Source organism: Xyrauchen texanus, chromosome 24 (genome assembly GCF_025860055.1).
Source record: "Xyrauchen texanus isolate HMW12.3.18 chromosome 24, RBS_HiC_50CHRs, whole genome shotgun sequence".
NCBI lineage: Eukaryota > Metazoa > Chordata > Actinopteri > Cypriniformes > Catostomidae > Xyrauchen > Xyrauchen texanus.
The window spans coordinates 10,675,440-10,694,978 of NC_068299.1; the positions used below are offsets into that span (position 1 = coordinate 10,675,440).

The 19,539-nt window shown below is 40.4% G+C and overlaps 1 protein-coding gene across 1 annotated transcript in view; it reads left to right on the forward strand.

Moving 5' to 3' along the window:
* Nucleotides 1-1,646: 1,646 nt before the first annotated feature.
* Nucleotides 1,647-19,539, forward strand: part of LOC127618110 (sodium/calcium exchanger 3-like) — a 44,407-nt gene continuing 26,514 nt past the window's right edge. The window contains exon 1 of the mRNA XM_052090371.1: nt 1,647-1,795. The gene's annotated coding sequence lies outside the window, so the exon portion shown is untranslated. The remainder of the gene's footprint in view (nt 1,796-19,539) is intronic.

Sequence of the window (19,539 nt, forward strand, 5' to 3'; positions counted from 1 at the left end):
GTCTTTTTAAATTGATGTTTTCTAGATGGAAGTTTAGGGTTAGTCCAGAATAATTATAATTAGCTTTATGTAAAAAACATTAGAAGTCTATGGCATCTAGAGTTTTGGCTTTAGATATAGCTAGTAAGTGTGTGAATGTTTGAGGATGGTAAATACAATTGCAATGAGAGATGAAAATGAAACTTTGTTTCCGTAATATGACACATTATTTCTGAGTAAGTATGTGAAATGTTGTTTGGGTGCGTTCCATTCAGAAGTCCTATGCCTTATTCTATTCGAAGACTTTACCATTCACAGTGAGATCTTTTGAGGGCAGAAAGGTGTGTGACTCAACAATAACATTCATTAGGAACTCATTTTCTCACAAATTCTGTTGTAAACAATCTTACAGAATCATTATCACGATTTGTATTCCCCCAAAGTGCCCCCCAAAGGCATAATTTGTGCCATTTGGAATGCAAGGGAGAAATAAGAGCACTTGGTGATTTTTCGCAAAGATTACTAATGCACTAATTAATCATTTACACTAAGTTTAGGAATAAGTTTCCTAAGTTTTAGGAAATAGGGTCAATTCTAAGTCCATGTTGATTTTAAAGTGGCAGCTTTGTTTATTTATGTTTAACAGGTGCACCATGTCTCTCTTGACAAATGTGTAATATCTGTGCATGCAGACTGTGCTATTAAATGAGATCAGGATTATGCTACTCCTCGAAATGTGCATAATTGTATGTGAACAGGACAACACTATTCAGTCTTTGACAGCGCGTATGCAGAACTGTACAGACTTTATGCTTTCTATGGTCCATAAAGAGATATTTTTTGACCTCCTGATTCAAACGATCAAACCCTATATGGTCAATCGTGGTATTTAAGCAGCATCGCGTATCATCCGGATTCCACGCGCGCAGATGTGATATTACATGCACATGAATTATGGTGTATCTTCTCGGTCCCAGCTGATGCGATGACGTAGACGCTTGTGTCCGCGTGTGTTCGGCGGAGGGTGTGTTTCCAAGGCGAAATCTGGAGAAGGGAGGCGGGGATAGAGAGGGGAGAATAGCGAATTTGCGAGACGACTTTAAATCTCAGTATTTGGACAACTCAAAATCCCCCCTTTCATGATGCCATCCTGGCGCACATGAAAGACCTAGGCTACTACATATGCAAGAAAGCGGGTTTGCTCGCGCTGTGTGATGCGCGCGGGTGAAATCTGCAGATGCTGGAAACACAGAGGATTCCGTTACTGTTTCTGCTAAATCGGGATGCTTGGTCATGAAATGAAACGAGGCCCATTCGGTTGTGATAACTCCAACTTGTTTCCTCCTGCGCTATAAGACGGTTGGGGAGATAGAGAGAGAGCGCGAGAGGAGGGGGCGCGAGCGTTCGCCGCTGTTGCTCGGGGCTCGCGAAAAAAACGCTCACATGGATTCCAGTGTTCCATTTTTCAACGGCGCTTCGATCTGAGCGCGCGCTGACAGCCCCCGGTGACCGGCGCATCCATCAGACCCGGTGAGGGAAAGAGGCATCACTTCGCCGGTTCTATCGATCCGCCGGAACTGGCCAGGCACCGTTTCGTGTGTGTGTGTGTGCGTGTGTGTGTGTGTGTGTATGCGAGCGAGGAGGGCGAAAGCGGCCCTGAGGTATTTCTGCGACCTAACATCAGCCTGCCGCACGCTTAACGGAGAGCCAGTGAGACGCTCGGGAATAAAATCCTCAAAGACATCCGAGGGAACCTGCCTGGCTGGAATATTTCATCGCTTAGGAGGAAAGCGGTCCTCTCTTGCTCAGATCACAGGTACGTACCTGCCGTTCAATGCGTTTCTGCGTCGCTATTGGTTAGTCAGCGATAATTAGTGCAGTTTGAGGCGCGACCAGTTTTATTTAGGGATAGTTGGAATTGGTAAACGTTTGACGCTGCTCTGAGTGGAATGGAAATGACCAGCACTTTGAAATTACAGTGGATGTCTCCAAATTTGCGTCACAGGTCTCCAATCATTTCCACAATAATACGGAGAATAATCACTGCCACTGTTGAATTAATAATTATAATGATGACAAAAATAACGACAATGATGCAAAGCGATGTCTTAAATTTTTTTTTTTTTTTTTATGTCAGGCAGTTTGATCTGAATTTAGTTGATGCTGATGTCGTGTGAGACTCATGTATAGTTCATTTATCAAGAGAAGTGTCAGTCGGGGCGGGGGTGAGATCATTTATGATCAGAGGCTGCGATTAGCGCGATTAGTTTTTTTTTTTTTACGATTACTCCTCCGTTTGCTGTTTAATGGAGGATGTGTGTTTCATACGTAGGCTATCTGAACGTCTCGTTGGCCCTGCCGAAACACTGGATGCTCAGGCATGGATTGAAATTGACGCCAATGGTTCCCATTTGGTTATTTTTTAGGAACCAGCTTGTAACGTTTTAGAAACCTTATTTTGGGGGGTTTTATAACCACAAACTAACATTCTCATCACGTTGCAAGGATGATTTTGTGTGACAACCTAAAAAGAACTTATAAAGAACATATAGGGCCTATTATAATTAAAGCAAGACATGGCTTGTAGACTGACTATCAATGTAATGTTGCGGTTTAGTTGCAGAAAGGTCCCCACAATTTGGAGGGATAGTTCACCTAAAATTTTAAATTCTCTCATCATTTACTCACCCTCATGCCATCCCAGATGAGTTTCTTTCTTCTGCAGAATATCTCTGCTCTGTAGGTCCATACAATGCAAGTGAATGGTTACCAGAACTTTGAATCTCCAAAAAGCATATAAAGGCAGCATAAATGTATTTAATACGACTCCAATGGTTAAATCCATGACTTCTGAAGCGATATGATTCTTGAGGGTGAGAAACAAATCAATATTTAAGTCCTTTTTTACTATAAGTTCTCCTTCCTGCCTAGTAGATGGTGATATGCACAAATAGTTTGAATTGCTAACAAAAACAAAAGAATATATAAGTGAAAGTTGAGATTTATAGTAAGAAATGACATAAATATTGATCTGTTTCACAGCCACTCCTATCATGTCGCTTCTGAAGACATGGATTTAACCACTGGAATCTTATGAATTACTTCTATGCTGCCTTTATGTGCTTTTTGGAGCTTCAAAGTTCTGGCCACCATTCACTTGCACTGTATTGACCTACAGAGCAGAGATATTCTTCTAAAAACCTTAATTTGTGGTCAGCAGAAAAAAGAAAGTCATACACATCTGGGATAGCATAAGGGTGTGAGTAAATTATTAGAGAATTATAATTTTTGGGTGAACTATTCCTATAAGGGAAACGTCAGGGGAACCATTACACAACCTAAAAAAAAAAAGTGCTAACCAAAAAAAAAAAATAAAGAATCAAATTATTTTCTGCGAAGCAAAACCTTTTAGTTGGGTTGCCACAATATCAGTATCCTTTACTTGGTAGATTTGGTATTTTCTATCTAACAGTCTTATGATGGTAAACGTGGGTGTGTGTGTGTTTTTTAAAAAAAAAATGTTGTAATGATGGTCGTTTGGGCAGGTAGATTGATTTAGTTATATGATGATTGTTTCTGATGTTCTTGTGGTTCCTCTCTGAACAGGTAAAGGAGCCTTTGCTGAGATAGGTGATTAATTTAGGACAGCTGACACCTGCCACACTCTCCTACACACTGTTTATAACCCTGTCTGGTGCCGCCCCACTGGGCATTTCTTAAAATAGGATGGGGCGGCAGGAGCTCATCTCGTGTTTGTGGGCGTCTTTAGTTTGCCCTGTCTCCTGTTACCCTGAAAGACGTCCAACACCTCTTTTTCATCAGGCCAGAGAGATTCATGACTCTGGGAAACAGATATTGCTTCTGGCAGCAAACTTGCTGGCTCTGGAGTTGTTGAGTTTTGGTCTGGTATTCAGCTTGATTTTGTTTTACAGTGGCATGATGTTTGTGCTCCCTCTAACCCGTCTCCTTTTGTGCATGTGTACAACAAAAAGTGATAGTACAACAAAATACATAAAAATGCATATACACTCACAGCTCTGATTGGCTGTCTCCAATTTCTTTCTCTAATGAATACCCGCAATTCATTTGCTCAAAGGCCTCATTAGTATGTTAATTAGCCTGTGTTTTTCATGGGCCTTGTGTGTAGACAACTAAGGTGCCTCTTAGCAGCAGTTGTCAACAGTTGCATTTGAGCGGATTCGCTGAGGGTTCTGGTATGCTAGCTGAGGTGTGATATACGACAGTAGGTGCGATTAGGAAAGTTTCCATAACTTACTTTTCCCCACATTTTACACCTAACTTGTTACCTGTATACAACTACCGGTATCTTCTTGAGGGGTTACATTTAAAGGGGTAGTGCACCAAAAAAAAAAAAAAATTCTGTCAATGATCGTGTTGACATGCACAATGTCTTGCACCAATTATGCTTAAAAAGCTGACAACATGTAAGGTCATGTAAAAACCTTAAACTGGTTTCTATTATCGGGTATGTTCATAAACAAGGATAGAATTTGGTAGATTTTTTCTCATTATCACGATTTTACAAAAAAACGGAAAACACCTTTACCGGTTTTCTTACCGGCTTATCCAGTGTGGACATTTTACATTCAAGTCTCATGTAAACACCTTTTTCTTGCATTGTCAGATTTGTAAATAAGCGGAGGTTTGGTAGTTATCAGCTTATTGGTGTGCGATTACTCCCCCATGTGTTGTTCCAAACATGTATGACTTTCTTTCTTCCATGAAACACAAAAGGAGATGTTAGACAGAATGTCAGTCCCCATTGTATGGAAAAATTCCTTAAAATTTCTCCTCTTTTGTTCCAAGGAATAAAGAAAGTCAAACTGGTTTTAAAACGGCATAAGAGTGAGTAAATGACAAATTGTCATTTTTGGGTGAACTATTCATGTAAAAAGTTCTGAGTAAATTTAAGACAGCTAATTGCTTCACTTATAGATGCCAAAAAGGGACTTTAATGCTTGCAGAGATCAACATGATCGTATTAGCCTGCAACCCACAGGCATCTCATTGCCATGGGAACACCTCTGATGTGGTGGTAAGGAGGTTACCCATGATTGGCTCACCACCCTGAAACATTGCAAGTTAAGTTTCATGAGAGGTCTGACCTGATCGTAGTATGACTGAGATTCAAACCCACCATCTGTGTGATGGGATCCACTATGCTTCCAGATGGCTCTGACTTACTGATTTGAGTTTAATTGGAATCCTCCACCCACTCAATACATTAATTCAGCCCCAAATAACCAAGAGTTAATCTTATGTGAACAACAGAGAAATCACATACTCATCTGGCCTAGGAGTTCTCTTTCAATAAGATTATGCAAGATCATTTTTTGACAGATATTGAGATCTGCCACCCGACAAACAGTTCATGTCTGGGAAAAAACACCATATATTTTTTAAAGGTGCACTCAATAGTTTTTTACAATTTAAATAAAGTTTTACCCCTACAGAAATAAATAATAGTTTTGAAAACTATGTTTAAATAATTTACACTAATTTACACAAATGAGATGATGAATATAGTCAGATTAGTAGCCTAAAAGCGTTTAGATTTTACATGGATTTGGGCTGCCTCATGGTGACCACCATGTTTAGGTCACATGACCAACTGAATACCACAAATTTTATCCCTGTAACTGCCATATTATCAGACACGTATGCTCAGAATAAAATTGATCTTGGCTGACTGCGAATAGCATTTTTCTACAGTGCATCGGTAGCCAAAAATATACATATATAGTAAACAACAACAACAAAAACAAAAATTTTTGTGTGATGTTGCATCCAAATGGTGAATCAATTTATGACCAGTAACAGCCACCCCAAAAGACATATGGCACACTGATAGTCTTTAATAAGCAGTGCTGAATGAGGATCAATCAGTCAAATCATTTTAAACCTATGAATCTGCATTTGACTTTTCAAACGCTCAGCTGAGAATCTGATCTGATGATTCATAGCTGAAAAGAGAAACAGAGAGAAAAACAGAGTAAGAGCGAGAGGAGAATGAAAGGAGAAATGTGTAATTGAAGGAATGGAAGCATTCCTCATTCTCCAGCCTTCCTCTGTGTGGGCTTTCTGAGGAACACAGGCAGTGTAAGAGAGTGTTTTTCTCCTATCATCTGTGTTCTACTGTATTTTTTAGTACATACTTTTTCATGCTGGCATTGCCTCCATGCTGAGAGTGTGAGTGAAAAAGACTGTGTGTGTGTGTGTGTGTGTGTGTGTGTGTGTGTGTGTGTTTGTTGTCCTCTCAGTCAGCACTCCACCGTCTCAAGGGTGTATTTGGAATAATGTATAAGATCTTTTTCATGTTCTGAAGTATGTTTACTTTCCTCCAGGAATGCATCACATGCACACACACACACTCAGGAGACCTGCTGCACAGTTCTGGAGAATGAAATTGTAGCTTTATTACACAGTGCTTCTGGAGGGTTATATTGGGATTACGCTGTCACACACACACACACACACACACACACACACACACATACACACACACTGCGTGCCGGGCCTCTGACCACAGAGCAGCAGATCTCTTGAGGTCTCCTGTGGGTGTGTGGCAGTGAGATCTTTCTCTACATTGCTCTGAGCAGTTAATGACTCCTAACACATTATTCATCACCATGATTTGTGGATTATCAGCGGATTACTCTTTACTAATAAAGATGCTGTTTAATTCTAACCTGGATTCCAAAGTTTTAGCTTTGACCTTAAAGCACATAATCTGATAGTAAAGAGAAACTTGGTTGAAATGTTGTTGAGTGAATGCTGGCCTTCTTCACTGTTCACTATTGTTTGAAACTTATTGGTCCACTATACTGTCAGTTAAAACAAAGAAGATAATTTGAAGAAACAGAGAAAAGATTCTGTAAAATTGTCAATGTTTTAATTAAAACATCAAAATGGCCTGACCAACAGTTTTAAATGTGAGCGAGAAAACGTCATGGTTACTGTTGTAACCTCCGTTCCCTGATGTGTCAAATGTAGTGACACAGGGGGTCTTTCTTGAGAGCCTCGCATACCTCTGAACTTGAGAATTGGCCAATGAGAAATTGGCAGACAGAATTTGCTTGTCCCGCCCCCGGACATACGGGTATAAAGGGAATAAAGGCACTGGCATGCCTCTGCCAGTCAGGTTTTTGCACTGAAGAGCCGAGAATAAGGTATGGCCATTTACAGTGGTAGGTCTAGTGTCATGGCAAGGGCGACACAAAGTCTTGTTCCCTCCATCAGGGAATGGAGGTTACAACAGTAACCATGACGGTCCCCTTCTGTCCTCACTCAATGTTTTGTCGAATGTAGTGACACAAAGGGTCCCATTTAGAAATGCCATGTACTAGACCGTGTTACGTGAACTGCTGATACAGGTGCAAGCAGGCTGCTGTGTGCTAGAAGCAACTGTATCGGCCGCACATAACCCTCCCCAAAGCCCCCAGAAAAAGGTATCATATACAGACCTTAGGTTCCCAGCACCCCTATGGGGGGAACAGGCGACATGACCATAATGGGAGCATGCCAGCCAGCCACGGCCTTTTTTCTCTCTATGTTCCTCGCATAGAGCGTAAAGCAGCTGGGGCTATCTTAACGCATAGAAATGTGTCAGGAGAAGGTGATCTTTCCCAATCCTATTCTTTCAGGGGGAAAAAAACCCTGCGGAGACCACATCCTGCCCAGACTAGAGGGAGGTGATATTTGGCCAATACACCACATGGGTTGTCAAGCCACACGTGGGAGTGGCGCAGTGGTAGGTCCTACCTGGAGCTCTACAAACACAGCGACCGGGGGCAGAGGGACTGCCCAAGGGAGATGTGGTGCCGCGGAAAATACATCACAGGGAGTTGCCTGAAGAGGGAATTAAGCCTGTGGAGACCTACCCCAGTACAGAGCACTTGGGGCTCGTAGTGGGTCTGGTCGCAAATTCCTCTGCTGAATTCGCAGGCCAGAAGGCTAGGGAGGAAAAACATCGAGGAAGCAAGAGCTTAGTGGCTAACCTGGGTGAGAAACACACTGGATCAGCTTGGTGAAGGGTGCTATGTGCAAGTGGAACACCCGGTCGGCTGTTCCGTTAACCAAGTTCTACCGGCTCAGACCTAACTAAACACGGTACGAGTCCGACTCAACCCTGAGATTGTAGAATCTTGCAAAGGTGTTGGGTGTTGCCCAGGCCGCTGCTCTGCAGATGTCTGCTAGGGACGTGCCGTTGGCCTGTGCCCATGAGGATGCCACACTCGTCTATCCAGGAGCCAGCGGCTGCATGCCCATTTCACACGGCGCCCCAACCCCTTTTAGAGGCGTCTGTGGTGATCACAACACATCTGGACACCTGATGTAGGGGGACTCCAGTCCGCAGAAAACAGAGGTCTGTCCAAGGGTTGAAAGTCTGACGGCAGGAAGGGGTGATTAACACATGGTATGTGCAGTGGTGCCATGCCCATCTCGGGACTCAAGTCTGAAGCCAGTGCTGAAGCGTTCTCATATGCATCAACCCGAGCATCGCGACCGCGGCCAAGGATGCCATATGTCCCAGGAGCCTCTGGAACTGTTTTAGAGGAACCGCTGTGCTGGGCTCAAAGAGAGCTAGGCACCTGAACACAGACTGCACGCTCTCGTTGGTGAGGTATGCTGTCATTGACTCTTCATGAAGACTCGAGGGGACAGGGACAGGCCGAAGGGGAGGACCTTGTACAGATATGCCTGGCCGTCAAATGCGAACCGTAGGAAGGGTCAGTGTCGAGGCAAGATGAAGACGTGGAAGTACGCGTCCTTCAGGTCTACCACCACAAACTAATCTTGATGCCGAACGCAGGTTAGAATCTGTTTCTGCGTGAGCATTTTAAATGGGTGTTTGTGTAAAGCCTGGTTGAGAACTCGCAATTCCAAGATTGGCCGCAACTTATCGCCTTTCTTGGGTACGATGAAGTAAGTGTTGTAGAAACCCTTCTTCATCTTGGCTGGAGGGACGTGCCCTATTGCATCCTTGAGTAGTTGAGTTGTAATCTCTGGAAGTGACGCCCTGACCCGAGGTACCAGTCGTCAAGCCATGAAGGCTGTGGGGAGAACGGAGGGTTCCAGTCCAACCCCACACTCACAGTGGCCCGGTGCAAGCATGTTGTCCATCTGCAGGTCGGCCTCAGACTGGGAGGGCTGACCGAGTGCGTGCGCTCGTTGGCCAGTTCACAAAATAGATGGCATCATGAGGAAGGAAACTTTTGTGGATCAAGACAAATGGAAAATGACCCCGAGCATACCTCCAAAGTTGTGGAAAAATTACAACATAGTCAAGGTATTGGAGTGGCCATCACAAAGCCCTGAGTAAATACAGTATGTGGGCAGATCTGAAAAAGCGTGTGCGAGCAAGGTGGTCTACAAACCTGACTCAATTACACCAGTTCTGTCTGGAGGAATGGGCCAAAATTCCAGCAACTTATTGTGAGAAGCTTGTGGATGGCTACCCAGTATATTTTACCCAAGTTAAACAATTTGAAGGCAATGCTACCAAATACTATCAAAGTGTATGTAAACTTCTGACCCACTGGTAATATGATGAAATAAATAAAAGCTGAAATAAATAATTCTCTCCACTATTATTTTGACATTTCACATTCTTAAAATAAAGCAGTGATCCTAACTGACCTAAGACAGGGAATGTTTCATACGATTAAATGTCAGGAATTGTGAAAAACTGAATGTAAATGTATTTAAACTTCTGACTTAAACTGCAGTTGTACTGTATGTAAACTTCTGACTTAAACTGCAGTTGACTGCATATTAAGATAGGATATGAAAAATTATTTTATCATGGAAAAAAATTACACATTAAAGCTTTAATCCAGCAGTCCTGTTGAAATAGCAATAGATTTACATCCATGTGGCGGTGAACTGCATGTGACTCTCACCATGCTGTGATGTTAATGTTGTGTGATGCTTTGGCTCTTTGGCAGTAAATAAACCGTCTGGTCGCTATGGTCCAGCGGATCAGATTTCGTTTCTCATACAAACCTGCACTGATCCCAAACCACGCATACACAGCTCTGTTTGATTTTTATGTGCCTGATTTCAACGACTCTGAAAATATTCCTGTCCCACGCGTTCCAGTGTGTTGCTATGGTAACAAGTGCTGACTCCATGTGCAGGGATAAGACAGATCTTTAGCTTCAGACACTCAGTGGCTATTCAGATATAATTCTACCCAGTCTCACCTCATAACACACACACTAATGTTCATTTGATTTTCTATCATGATTGGACTTCCCATCAACTTCTATTGTGTGTACATGAAAGTGTGTTGCTGTAAATTAGAGTTATGCCAAGCTATCACCCACATCACCCACACGTCCTGCTGCTGTGAGTCATTTTCCCCACAGCCTCAAACTTATCATATCAATAGTGGATTTCACAGAGACAAAACAAGACGACAACAAAACATCAATTTAGTAGTGGCTATGGACAATTTGTAAACAGATGACATCTAAAATCAATCAACTTGCTACTTACATGACTTCTACTCAGTGAAGCTGGAGTGCTGTGTTCTGCCTCCTTACAGACACACACACGTTGGTGTGGCTGTCCTCATGAGGACTCTCCATAAACATAATTATTTTTTACTGTACGATCTATAGATTCTATCCCCTAACCATACCCCTAAACCTAACCCTAACAAAAAAACTTTCTGCATTTTTACATTTTCAAAAACAACATTGCTTAGTAGGTTTTTTAAGTGATTTGAATAATGGGGACACTAGAAATGTCCTCATAAACAACATTTATAGTATAATACCTTTGTAATTACCAGTTTGTAACCTAAAAACATTTCCCCGTAAACCACTCAACCCCCCCCCATCAATTCAGGCCAAATTTCTGAGATCATTCGATAAACATCTTGTGTTACTCGAGGCGAGGTTTGAAGGAAGGCTTTCTTGGAAGAACACCAGCATTTTCTTGTTCTCAGACTTTGCGAACTCAACAAGAGAGAAACATGATTGATTCAAGAAATGCAAGAAACTCTTCCATCAACGGAAGGTCGCTTTTGCACTGATGTTCCTGGCCAAATTGTTAATAGATGCTAAGGATGGCCGTAAAACATTCACATGTCCTTCATAAAGTAAATGGAGTAAGTCATCTTGTTGTACTCACATTGTAGCCAAGTGGACCGGCTCACTGAACATTTGTTGAACACTTAACTGTTTGAAGAATCTACACGCTCTGTGTGCTTATTCCGCCTATTGGTTGGAGTTTTTTTGTGGAGAATTTCTGGCAAATCACTGGAGTAAGTAATTTGCCTGCACTCATGTTGCTGTCAAGTGGACCTGCTCACTGAACATCCGCTTGAAAGTTTGAGGAACCTGCAAGTTTTTTTTGTGCTGGTGCCACCTATCGGCTGGAGTTTTATTTTGTGGAGTATTTCTTGCAAAGTCACTGGAGTGAGTAAGTAATTTGCTTGCAGTCTTGTTGCAGCCAAGTGGACTGGCTCACTAAACATCCGCTTGACATTTTGAGGAACCAGCTAGTTTTTTTTGTGCTGGTGCCACCCATCGACTGGAGTTCATTTTGTGGAGTATTTCTTGCAAAGTCATTGGAGTGAGTAAATAATTTTCTTGCACTCATGTTGCAGCCGAGTGGACTGGCTCACTGAACATCCAATTGACAGTTTGAGGAACCTGAATGTTTTGTGTTTTTTTTATGCTATGACTGTTTGAGTTTAGAAGGATGGACACCAGTTGGCGCTGTTTTACTTGGGGTTAATGCACAAGTTTTTTTTTCTTCTGTTTTTTGTTGCTAGGGAATGTCTTTGTGAAGTGTCTTTGACACACTATTTATTTTTTTCTTATTTGTCAAAATGTCCAATGTTAATATGAGTAGATTGGTTGGGCACCCCATAAAAAGAAGGAAGGTTATTTATGTTCTTAAGCATAATAAATATGATATATTGTTTCTTCAAGAAACACACTTTTCTCCACAGTAAGCTGAAAAATTTGGAAAGATATGGGGTTGGCATTTTTTTTTATAGTGCTGGTTCGAGTAAGAGCAGGGGAGTCATTACACTGATAAGTAAACATCTAGTAAATAAGTCTCAAACAGAGTAAAGATAAATTAGGAAGAGTCATTATTGTTTTAGCTGAAATTCAGGGAGTCTTATTTTGGGTAATATTTATGCCCCTAACGTTGATGATCAGGGCTTTTTTATAGATCTTGAAGGGATGTTGCATACTGCTGGCACCCCTCATGATATAATATTGGGAAGAGACTTTAACCTTTTGATGGACTCAGTCCTTGATCATAGTGAAGCAAAAGTGTTCAAGCCCCCTAGAGCAGTGACGTTCACAGGATGTGTAAAAATCTTTGTTTGGGAGGGACTATACATTTTTTTCATCAGTCCATAAAATTTACTCTGGAATGAATCTGTTGTTGGGATTGGGTTTGTATAATCACAACCCGGCCCCGCCCTCCGTCCTGCCACATTCCTCCCTCGTTCTCTCAGGCTGGGGAGCCCCCAGGCTTAATGTACACCTCCACCCCTCTTTCCCTGGGGGAGGGCGTGCTTTAAGCCCGTGCTTTAAGCAGGTCATCCCCATCTACCTGGATGAGGAAGGGGACAAGTGGAGGGAAACAGAAATAATTAAAATATGGGGGGGGGGGTACTTCCTGTATTTTTATTTAAACGAGAGGGAAAAGTCCAACGCAGAGTGAGCAGTGAGAGAGAGGGAGGAGAGAGAGATGAAAAAAAAAACCTACTCGCCGGTTCTCCGATACACCATCGCATGGTCCTCGATCACTTCTCCACCCTCTCAGGTGGACGACAGCTGCTTCCCCCCGGGAGGAGAAACATTTTAGTCTCAGATCATGCCCTGGTGTGTTTAGAGGTGTTGCCACAGTTGGAGAAAAGGAAATCATATAGGCACTTTAATGTATCCCTTTTGCAAAATCCTGAATTCAAACAAATGTTAAAAACTGAAATCAGTGTCTATATGGAGACCAACTGGTCCTCAGTATCCTCTGTGGGCGTGGCTTGGGAGGCACTTAAGGCAGTTCTTTGGGGCCGGATCATACAGTATGTCACATTCACCAAAAAAAATCAAAAGCACAAGAACTCGTGGAATTGGAAGGGAATATTCAAAGTTCTGAGGCAGAGCTGAAGCGTCACATGTCCTCTAATTGCCTCAGGCAGTTGACCCGATTGAAACACAGATATAATTATATATATTATATTTTGTCACAGAATGTGTAGTTTTGGCTATTCAGGGCAAGACAGTCATATTTTGAGTCAGGGGACAAGGCAGGGAAACTTGGATCAGACTGATTTTTAAAAAGGACAAAGATCCAAGTGAGTGTAAGAGTTACTGTCCAATTTCCCTGATCCAGCTAGACATTAAAATATAGTGAAGCAGGCAGGTAATTCTTAGGGGATGGAAGTCGGTTGGTTGGGAGAGTGGCGGCTTTATTAATTAATACAATAATCACATAATTAATACAAGTTGATTTTGTGTATTCTTGTGCTGTTTGTTTAAATATGAGTATGGAATCAATAAAAAAAAAATGTATGTAAAAAAAAAAACATTACAATATTTATTGTTTCAAAAGTAACCAGAATAAAATAATCTACTGTATTTTCCAGAAAACTGTTTTCGTTTTCAAAATAAAATATAATGTCTTTGACACAAAAATCATATTTTAATTTTAACTTGGAAAAACAAAGGTGACTCAGATCATGCCAAAATGCAGATACAACATCACAAAGAAAAACATATTATCAAGACTTTCACTATTGTTCCCACAAAAGGCACATGAGTTATTTACATCAGAATACTTAGATACAAGTAGGTTACAAGGGTAAATTTTGTGCAAGATTTAAAAAATGCACTTTTTTGATCTTATTAGTCATGTAATATTTATAAGGCAACAACCATGCTTTCCTCCAATTTATGTTATTAATTATAGAGTTCCAGAAGAATTTTACTCATGGGAAAATAGACATTTTTGAGTGTTCTCAAATACATCTTTTATTGCAGGTTTTACTCAGTAAAGAAAATCCTTCACTTTGCCATTACAAACAGGCATGGGCTGGCGCTGTGGCATGATGTTTACTACAGGTTTTTTGCAAAAATAATTGCAAAAGTCAATGCGTGAATATTTAATGTTGCAGTGCCAGATTTGAGAGGTTGTAAGTGCCGATTTGTGGCTGTGAAAATGAATTAAAGTTAACAAAATTACAAAAGGTAATGTGTACTACAAGCTTGTGTCTGTAGTTGTATTTATTTGAATGTTATTTTACACATTTGTGATTATATGTCTGCAATTGTGAATTCAGAACACAAGCTTTGAATTATTGTCTGAGAGTGCAGATTGCAACATTCAACTTCAAATTTTTATTTTACTAGTTTTCACATCGGTGTGAGTACAAATATTAATTGTACAAGTTTTCAAATCCAAAAATGCAAGATCTCAAGTTTTACTACTGATTTACCTTCATACATAGACTTCCATTAATATTACATTTTTGCACAAAAAGTTGTTTAAACAAGTCATACATTTTCTGTGGTAATTGACATCATGCTTCAAATCTGTTGTTTTAAACTTATCCAAAAATTAATTGAACCATTATTTTTACAATTTGTAATCTCACTTACACTTTAAATCATTTGATCTGTTATAGAATAAATGCATGACTATTACTCGTGTTATGTGGCAAGATAATATTTGGGATAAGGAAATTTTTTAAATGTGTGCCTGAAAACTATGTTCACACTGACGTAGAAAAAAAATCTTATTTTTTGGCCAATCTAACTCAAAAATATGTTTCTGAAATCAGATTTGTTTATTTGTTGTGAGTAATGGGTTATTTTACCAGGTGTTTCACGTCTATAAGACATATACTGCATTCCAAATAGCATAAATGATGCCTTCACAGAGCTCTTCAAAGGGAAAACAGTAATGATGACCACACTGCAGGATCGTTACAATAGAATTTTCAATACAAATTAACTTAAAAAGTGAGTTTAGAATGACCATTTTATTACATCTTTCAGCCTCCGACAGTGGAAGATAAAGTCTATGAGGGGAATAGGGATTATCACTTCAGATAGGAACGCACCCATGTGCCATGTATATGTTACAGGGCAGACAAAGCATTGAAAACATCTTTTAAAATAATACATACATTGGCTTTACTCACCCAAAGAGATGTGCTAAGTTGATGTAACGCTCACCGGCTGCGAGCCACAACAACACGATAAGGTTGAAAATTTCACGCAAAAGTTGGACACTTGAGCATTTTGAGGCTTCAGTACAGGACAGGTTTCTTTCAAGAGTCTCGCTGTATGCTTCAATACGGGACACAAAGCCTTCAATACAGGATGTTTCGATACCCGCTACAATACAGAACAATATGCATCCTGTTTTATATGGGATAAAATATGGGGTGTCTGGGGAAAAATGGTACAAACTGATAAGAATGTTAATATTTGTATACTGCCCTGATGGAAAACATCCATTGATAAACTCTCAGGCATGGTGAACCTATGCAAGTTTGCATTGTTACTATGACAACTAATCTGGACATGCTAGCAAAAGCGACTGCAGCCTGAACAGAGATTTGATCTGTCCACAAATAACCTGCAGTTTGAACAGTAGCAATTGTCACCTTTGGCACTCTCACTATGTTTGTATACTAAGAGTAATAATTACATTTTCTGTAAAGCTGCTTTGAAACGATATGCATTTTGGGTAAGCACTATACAATAAAACTGATTTGACTTGACTTGAGCACCTCCAATCAGAGTGAGAATACAAAATAGCACAGTGGAGCAGAGACCATCTGACCCCAGGCCACACTGCATTTCCTCCTCTTTCACTTTCTCATTTTTCATTTGTTTTAGTATATGTGGTAGCCTTCTGATTCTACACTGTGCCATTTACTTACAGCCCAGTGCATGTGTGTGTGTGTGTGTGTGTGTGTGTCTGAGTGTGAGAGTGTTTACTACAATCAGACCTGGTCTGATAGCTCTTGTAAAATTGTCTCCTATTCTTCTATATCTCTTTCTCCATCTCTCACTCTCTCTATTTTTCACTCTCTTTTCTAAGGGAGTTTGATCATGATACAAAGTTAAATTGATCCTCCAAATTCTAAGGCAGCATTGCATATCCTTTGCAGAGAGACAATTGTGATGGAAAAAAATTAATCCAAGCAGTGGTGTAGTAGTGACCGAACAGGTGGGCATAATTAATTGTTATGATTAGGGTTACCCCCCACCGCCCACCAAAAAAAACCACATACCTATATATATATATATATATACATTAATGAAAAATATGCATGTACCCCAATTGTGTATTGTATCATTTTCATTAAAAAATAAAAACTTTTATGGTCTGTTGTAATCATAGTCTCATATAAACTAACAACTTGTATTTCTAGGCAAGACAGTTTCTTGCTGGCATGATGTACAGTACACTACTGGTATGGTAAATAATATGGTAACTTGATAGGTTTAAATAATAGGTTTGATTTATGTTCCTTTTATTACTAGTAAAAGATACTTTAATTACTTTTAATTTAAAAAACACACATAAAATGTTATAAACTGTTAAGCATTGTATAGCTAATATACAGTAAGTATAGTAATGTTCACTAATTAAAAAACACACACACAGACAATTCACTCAACAGTGCTGCGACATCACCTCAATAGATCAAAAAGTTACAGGTCAAAAGCCTACCTGATGTTATTGATAAAAAATAGCTTTATTTTTTTTTCACCCAATATTTGTGTATTGACAAATTTCTGTCTGTAAGACCAGCACAATATTAGCAACATGTTAACCCCAAACTCTGTTGTAGGGAGTTGTTAGGAGGGCTATTTGTGTGATGCATGGAATAGAGCATTTCAAATTTGTCATTTATGAGGTACCCATTTCAGTTAGGAATTATGTTAGCTTTCCTTTCATGCTTCTCATCTTATTTTGTGCATTGTTTTGTTCAGTAAGGGGACTACCCACTTATTTACGGAGATCGCGACTATCTATTAAGATAAGGTATTCTCAATCAAGTCCTAAATATAATATTATATGCTTTGGGAAAGCACCAAATATAACCATCTGCTACACCAATGTAAATAATGATTCCACTGTTACTGTTTAAAATACTTAGCAAGTTAAGCCACATTAAAAGGTTCATACAAAGTAATGTTACCTGTCGTCTTGAGCTTAGACGTCGTCTCTGGCAGTCTAGTTAAGCAGTGTAAAAATATTGGATTGCATTTCTCTGTATATTTAAATATGCCCCTAAAAACAGGAGTAAGTTGTATATATAAACATTACAAAAACCATTGTTTTGGCCAGGTGAGGTAGTCACATAAAACTACCACGTAGCCACGTAACCCATTACTTCACTGTTCGGTTCTCATGCAGATCTCAGGTCAGTGGAAAGCTCAGTGAGTATTGACGCTGACTGCCACCCCTGGAGTCACAAGTTCGAATCCAACGTGTGCTGAGTGACTCCAGCCAGGTCTCCTAAGCAACCAAATTGGCCCGGTTGCAATGGAGGGTAGAGTCACTTGGGGTAACCACCTCGTGGTCATGATTAAGTGGTTCTCACTCTCAATGGGGTGCGTGGTAAGTTGTGCGTGGATCGCGTAGAGTAGCATGAGCCTCCACAAGCGGAGTCTCTGTGGTGTCATGCACAATGAGCCATTCTTGAGTAAAAAAAGTTATCATGTCTCTCATAAGAGATCACAGCATTGTCTCAAACTTTGTGCTCAGATTTTCTGAGCAGGTCTCCACAGTGCGACCGATTCCCATATGCAAGTGTAAATTACTGCGTGCGACTGTGGGAAATTATTTGGGTGCACCGGTGCCACTGACATTTGACACTTTAATTTATGAACCTGTATAGTACCATCCAGGGCTGGACTGGGAAGAGAAATCGGCCCTGGATTTTTATGGCAACTGGGCCAAAACTAGTCAAGTTGAGGGTGTTCACTGTCCTTTTCTGCATATCGCGATGCTGTTTATTGGTCCGTTCTGAATAACGCTATCTTAAGCTAGCTTATTGTGGCCCATTCGGCACATTTCGGTTCTCCTGATGGCCAGTCTGCCCCTGGTCGGCCCGCCGGGAAAATGTCCAGTATACCAGATTACCAGTCCAGCCCTGGTACCATCAGAATAAATACTCTCATATGCATATACCATTATATACAAAATACTTTTAAAAAGTGTTTTTTTTATACTAGTTATTTTGCAACAAAAGTGCTGTTTTCTTATTCATTTTGCTGAGACAGATGAGGCTGAATCCAGCTCCTGGCGCGCTCCCTATTCCTCCCTCTATTTCTGCCTCACCACGAACGCGTTTACTGAGAGAAAGGCACATAGGCTAAGTTTAAGCTGAGTTTCTTGCTTGTTTTATTTGTAAAAATGACAGACAGCCAGTGAATGAATTATCCATCGATGTCAGTTAATTATGATTTTTAAAATGTTGCGCTTGTGCATGAGATTCTGAAAACGTATCTATACCCGGTGCAATGATCAAAGACAGCCGACAAGTGTATGTTTTACATAGAAAAATAAGTACACAACAGCATGTGCGAATGCAAAAACAGGCATTTTGAATTAAGAGTGTGAGGTATTTTATGTGTGCGTCATAAGGTCAAAACATTATGTCCAGCCCTGAATATGTAACTGTAGTGGGAGTTCATATTTTGGTTATTGTAGTGATTTTCCTGCAAATGTAATGATATTCATTTGGCGTTTAGTGCTTTATATGTGCTAAATATGCATCCTCATCTGAAACTACTGCTACTCAATCCTAGTTTTTGCACAAGCTGCCACGAAACCACTCGCGTTCATGCGCTCTGCTCCTAGTGCTATGAGCTCCGAGCGTGCGTGACATAAACAGTTAACAGTTTTTAAATGTTTATCAAAGTCTAACATTAATCTCCATCTGTGCTATTACATTTTTGACTGTGCTTCTAAAAAAATTATCATAGGAGCACTAGTGTGCCTAAACAAAACTGTTAGCATCGAGCCCTGCTGAGGTCCATCCATCCATCCATCGTCAACCGCTTATCCTGTGTACAGGGTCGCGGGGGGCTGGAAGCCCTGCTGAGGTACCAAAGTTTAATCAAAATTCTGAGATTTTAATAAGAAAACTTAAAATTCTCCCTATCTTGACCAAATTATCTGTCCACATTATTTTACAAATCTTTGCTCTTACAATGTCAACAATACATTTATTTGTCTTTTTTTGTCCATTTGTCAATGTCTTTTTTAATTCTCGTAAAGTATTTTTGGAGAAACATCTTATACAGATTTGACACTTACACCCTGTCTACACCAGACGCGAGCGGCGCATTGTGTCAAAAAAAATAGAACCCCATTATAATCAGTGATGCTGTCTACACTGGAAGCATCCATTGCACAGACAGTAAACGGGTGTCACGTTCCATTTTGCACTGCACGTGCTGGCGCTACTACACAAATGAAACTATTTAGAATGTTTGTGTCGATGCTTCCAGTGTAGACAGCCTCAAGCCATTTCGGCGT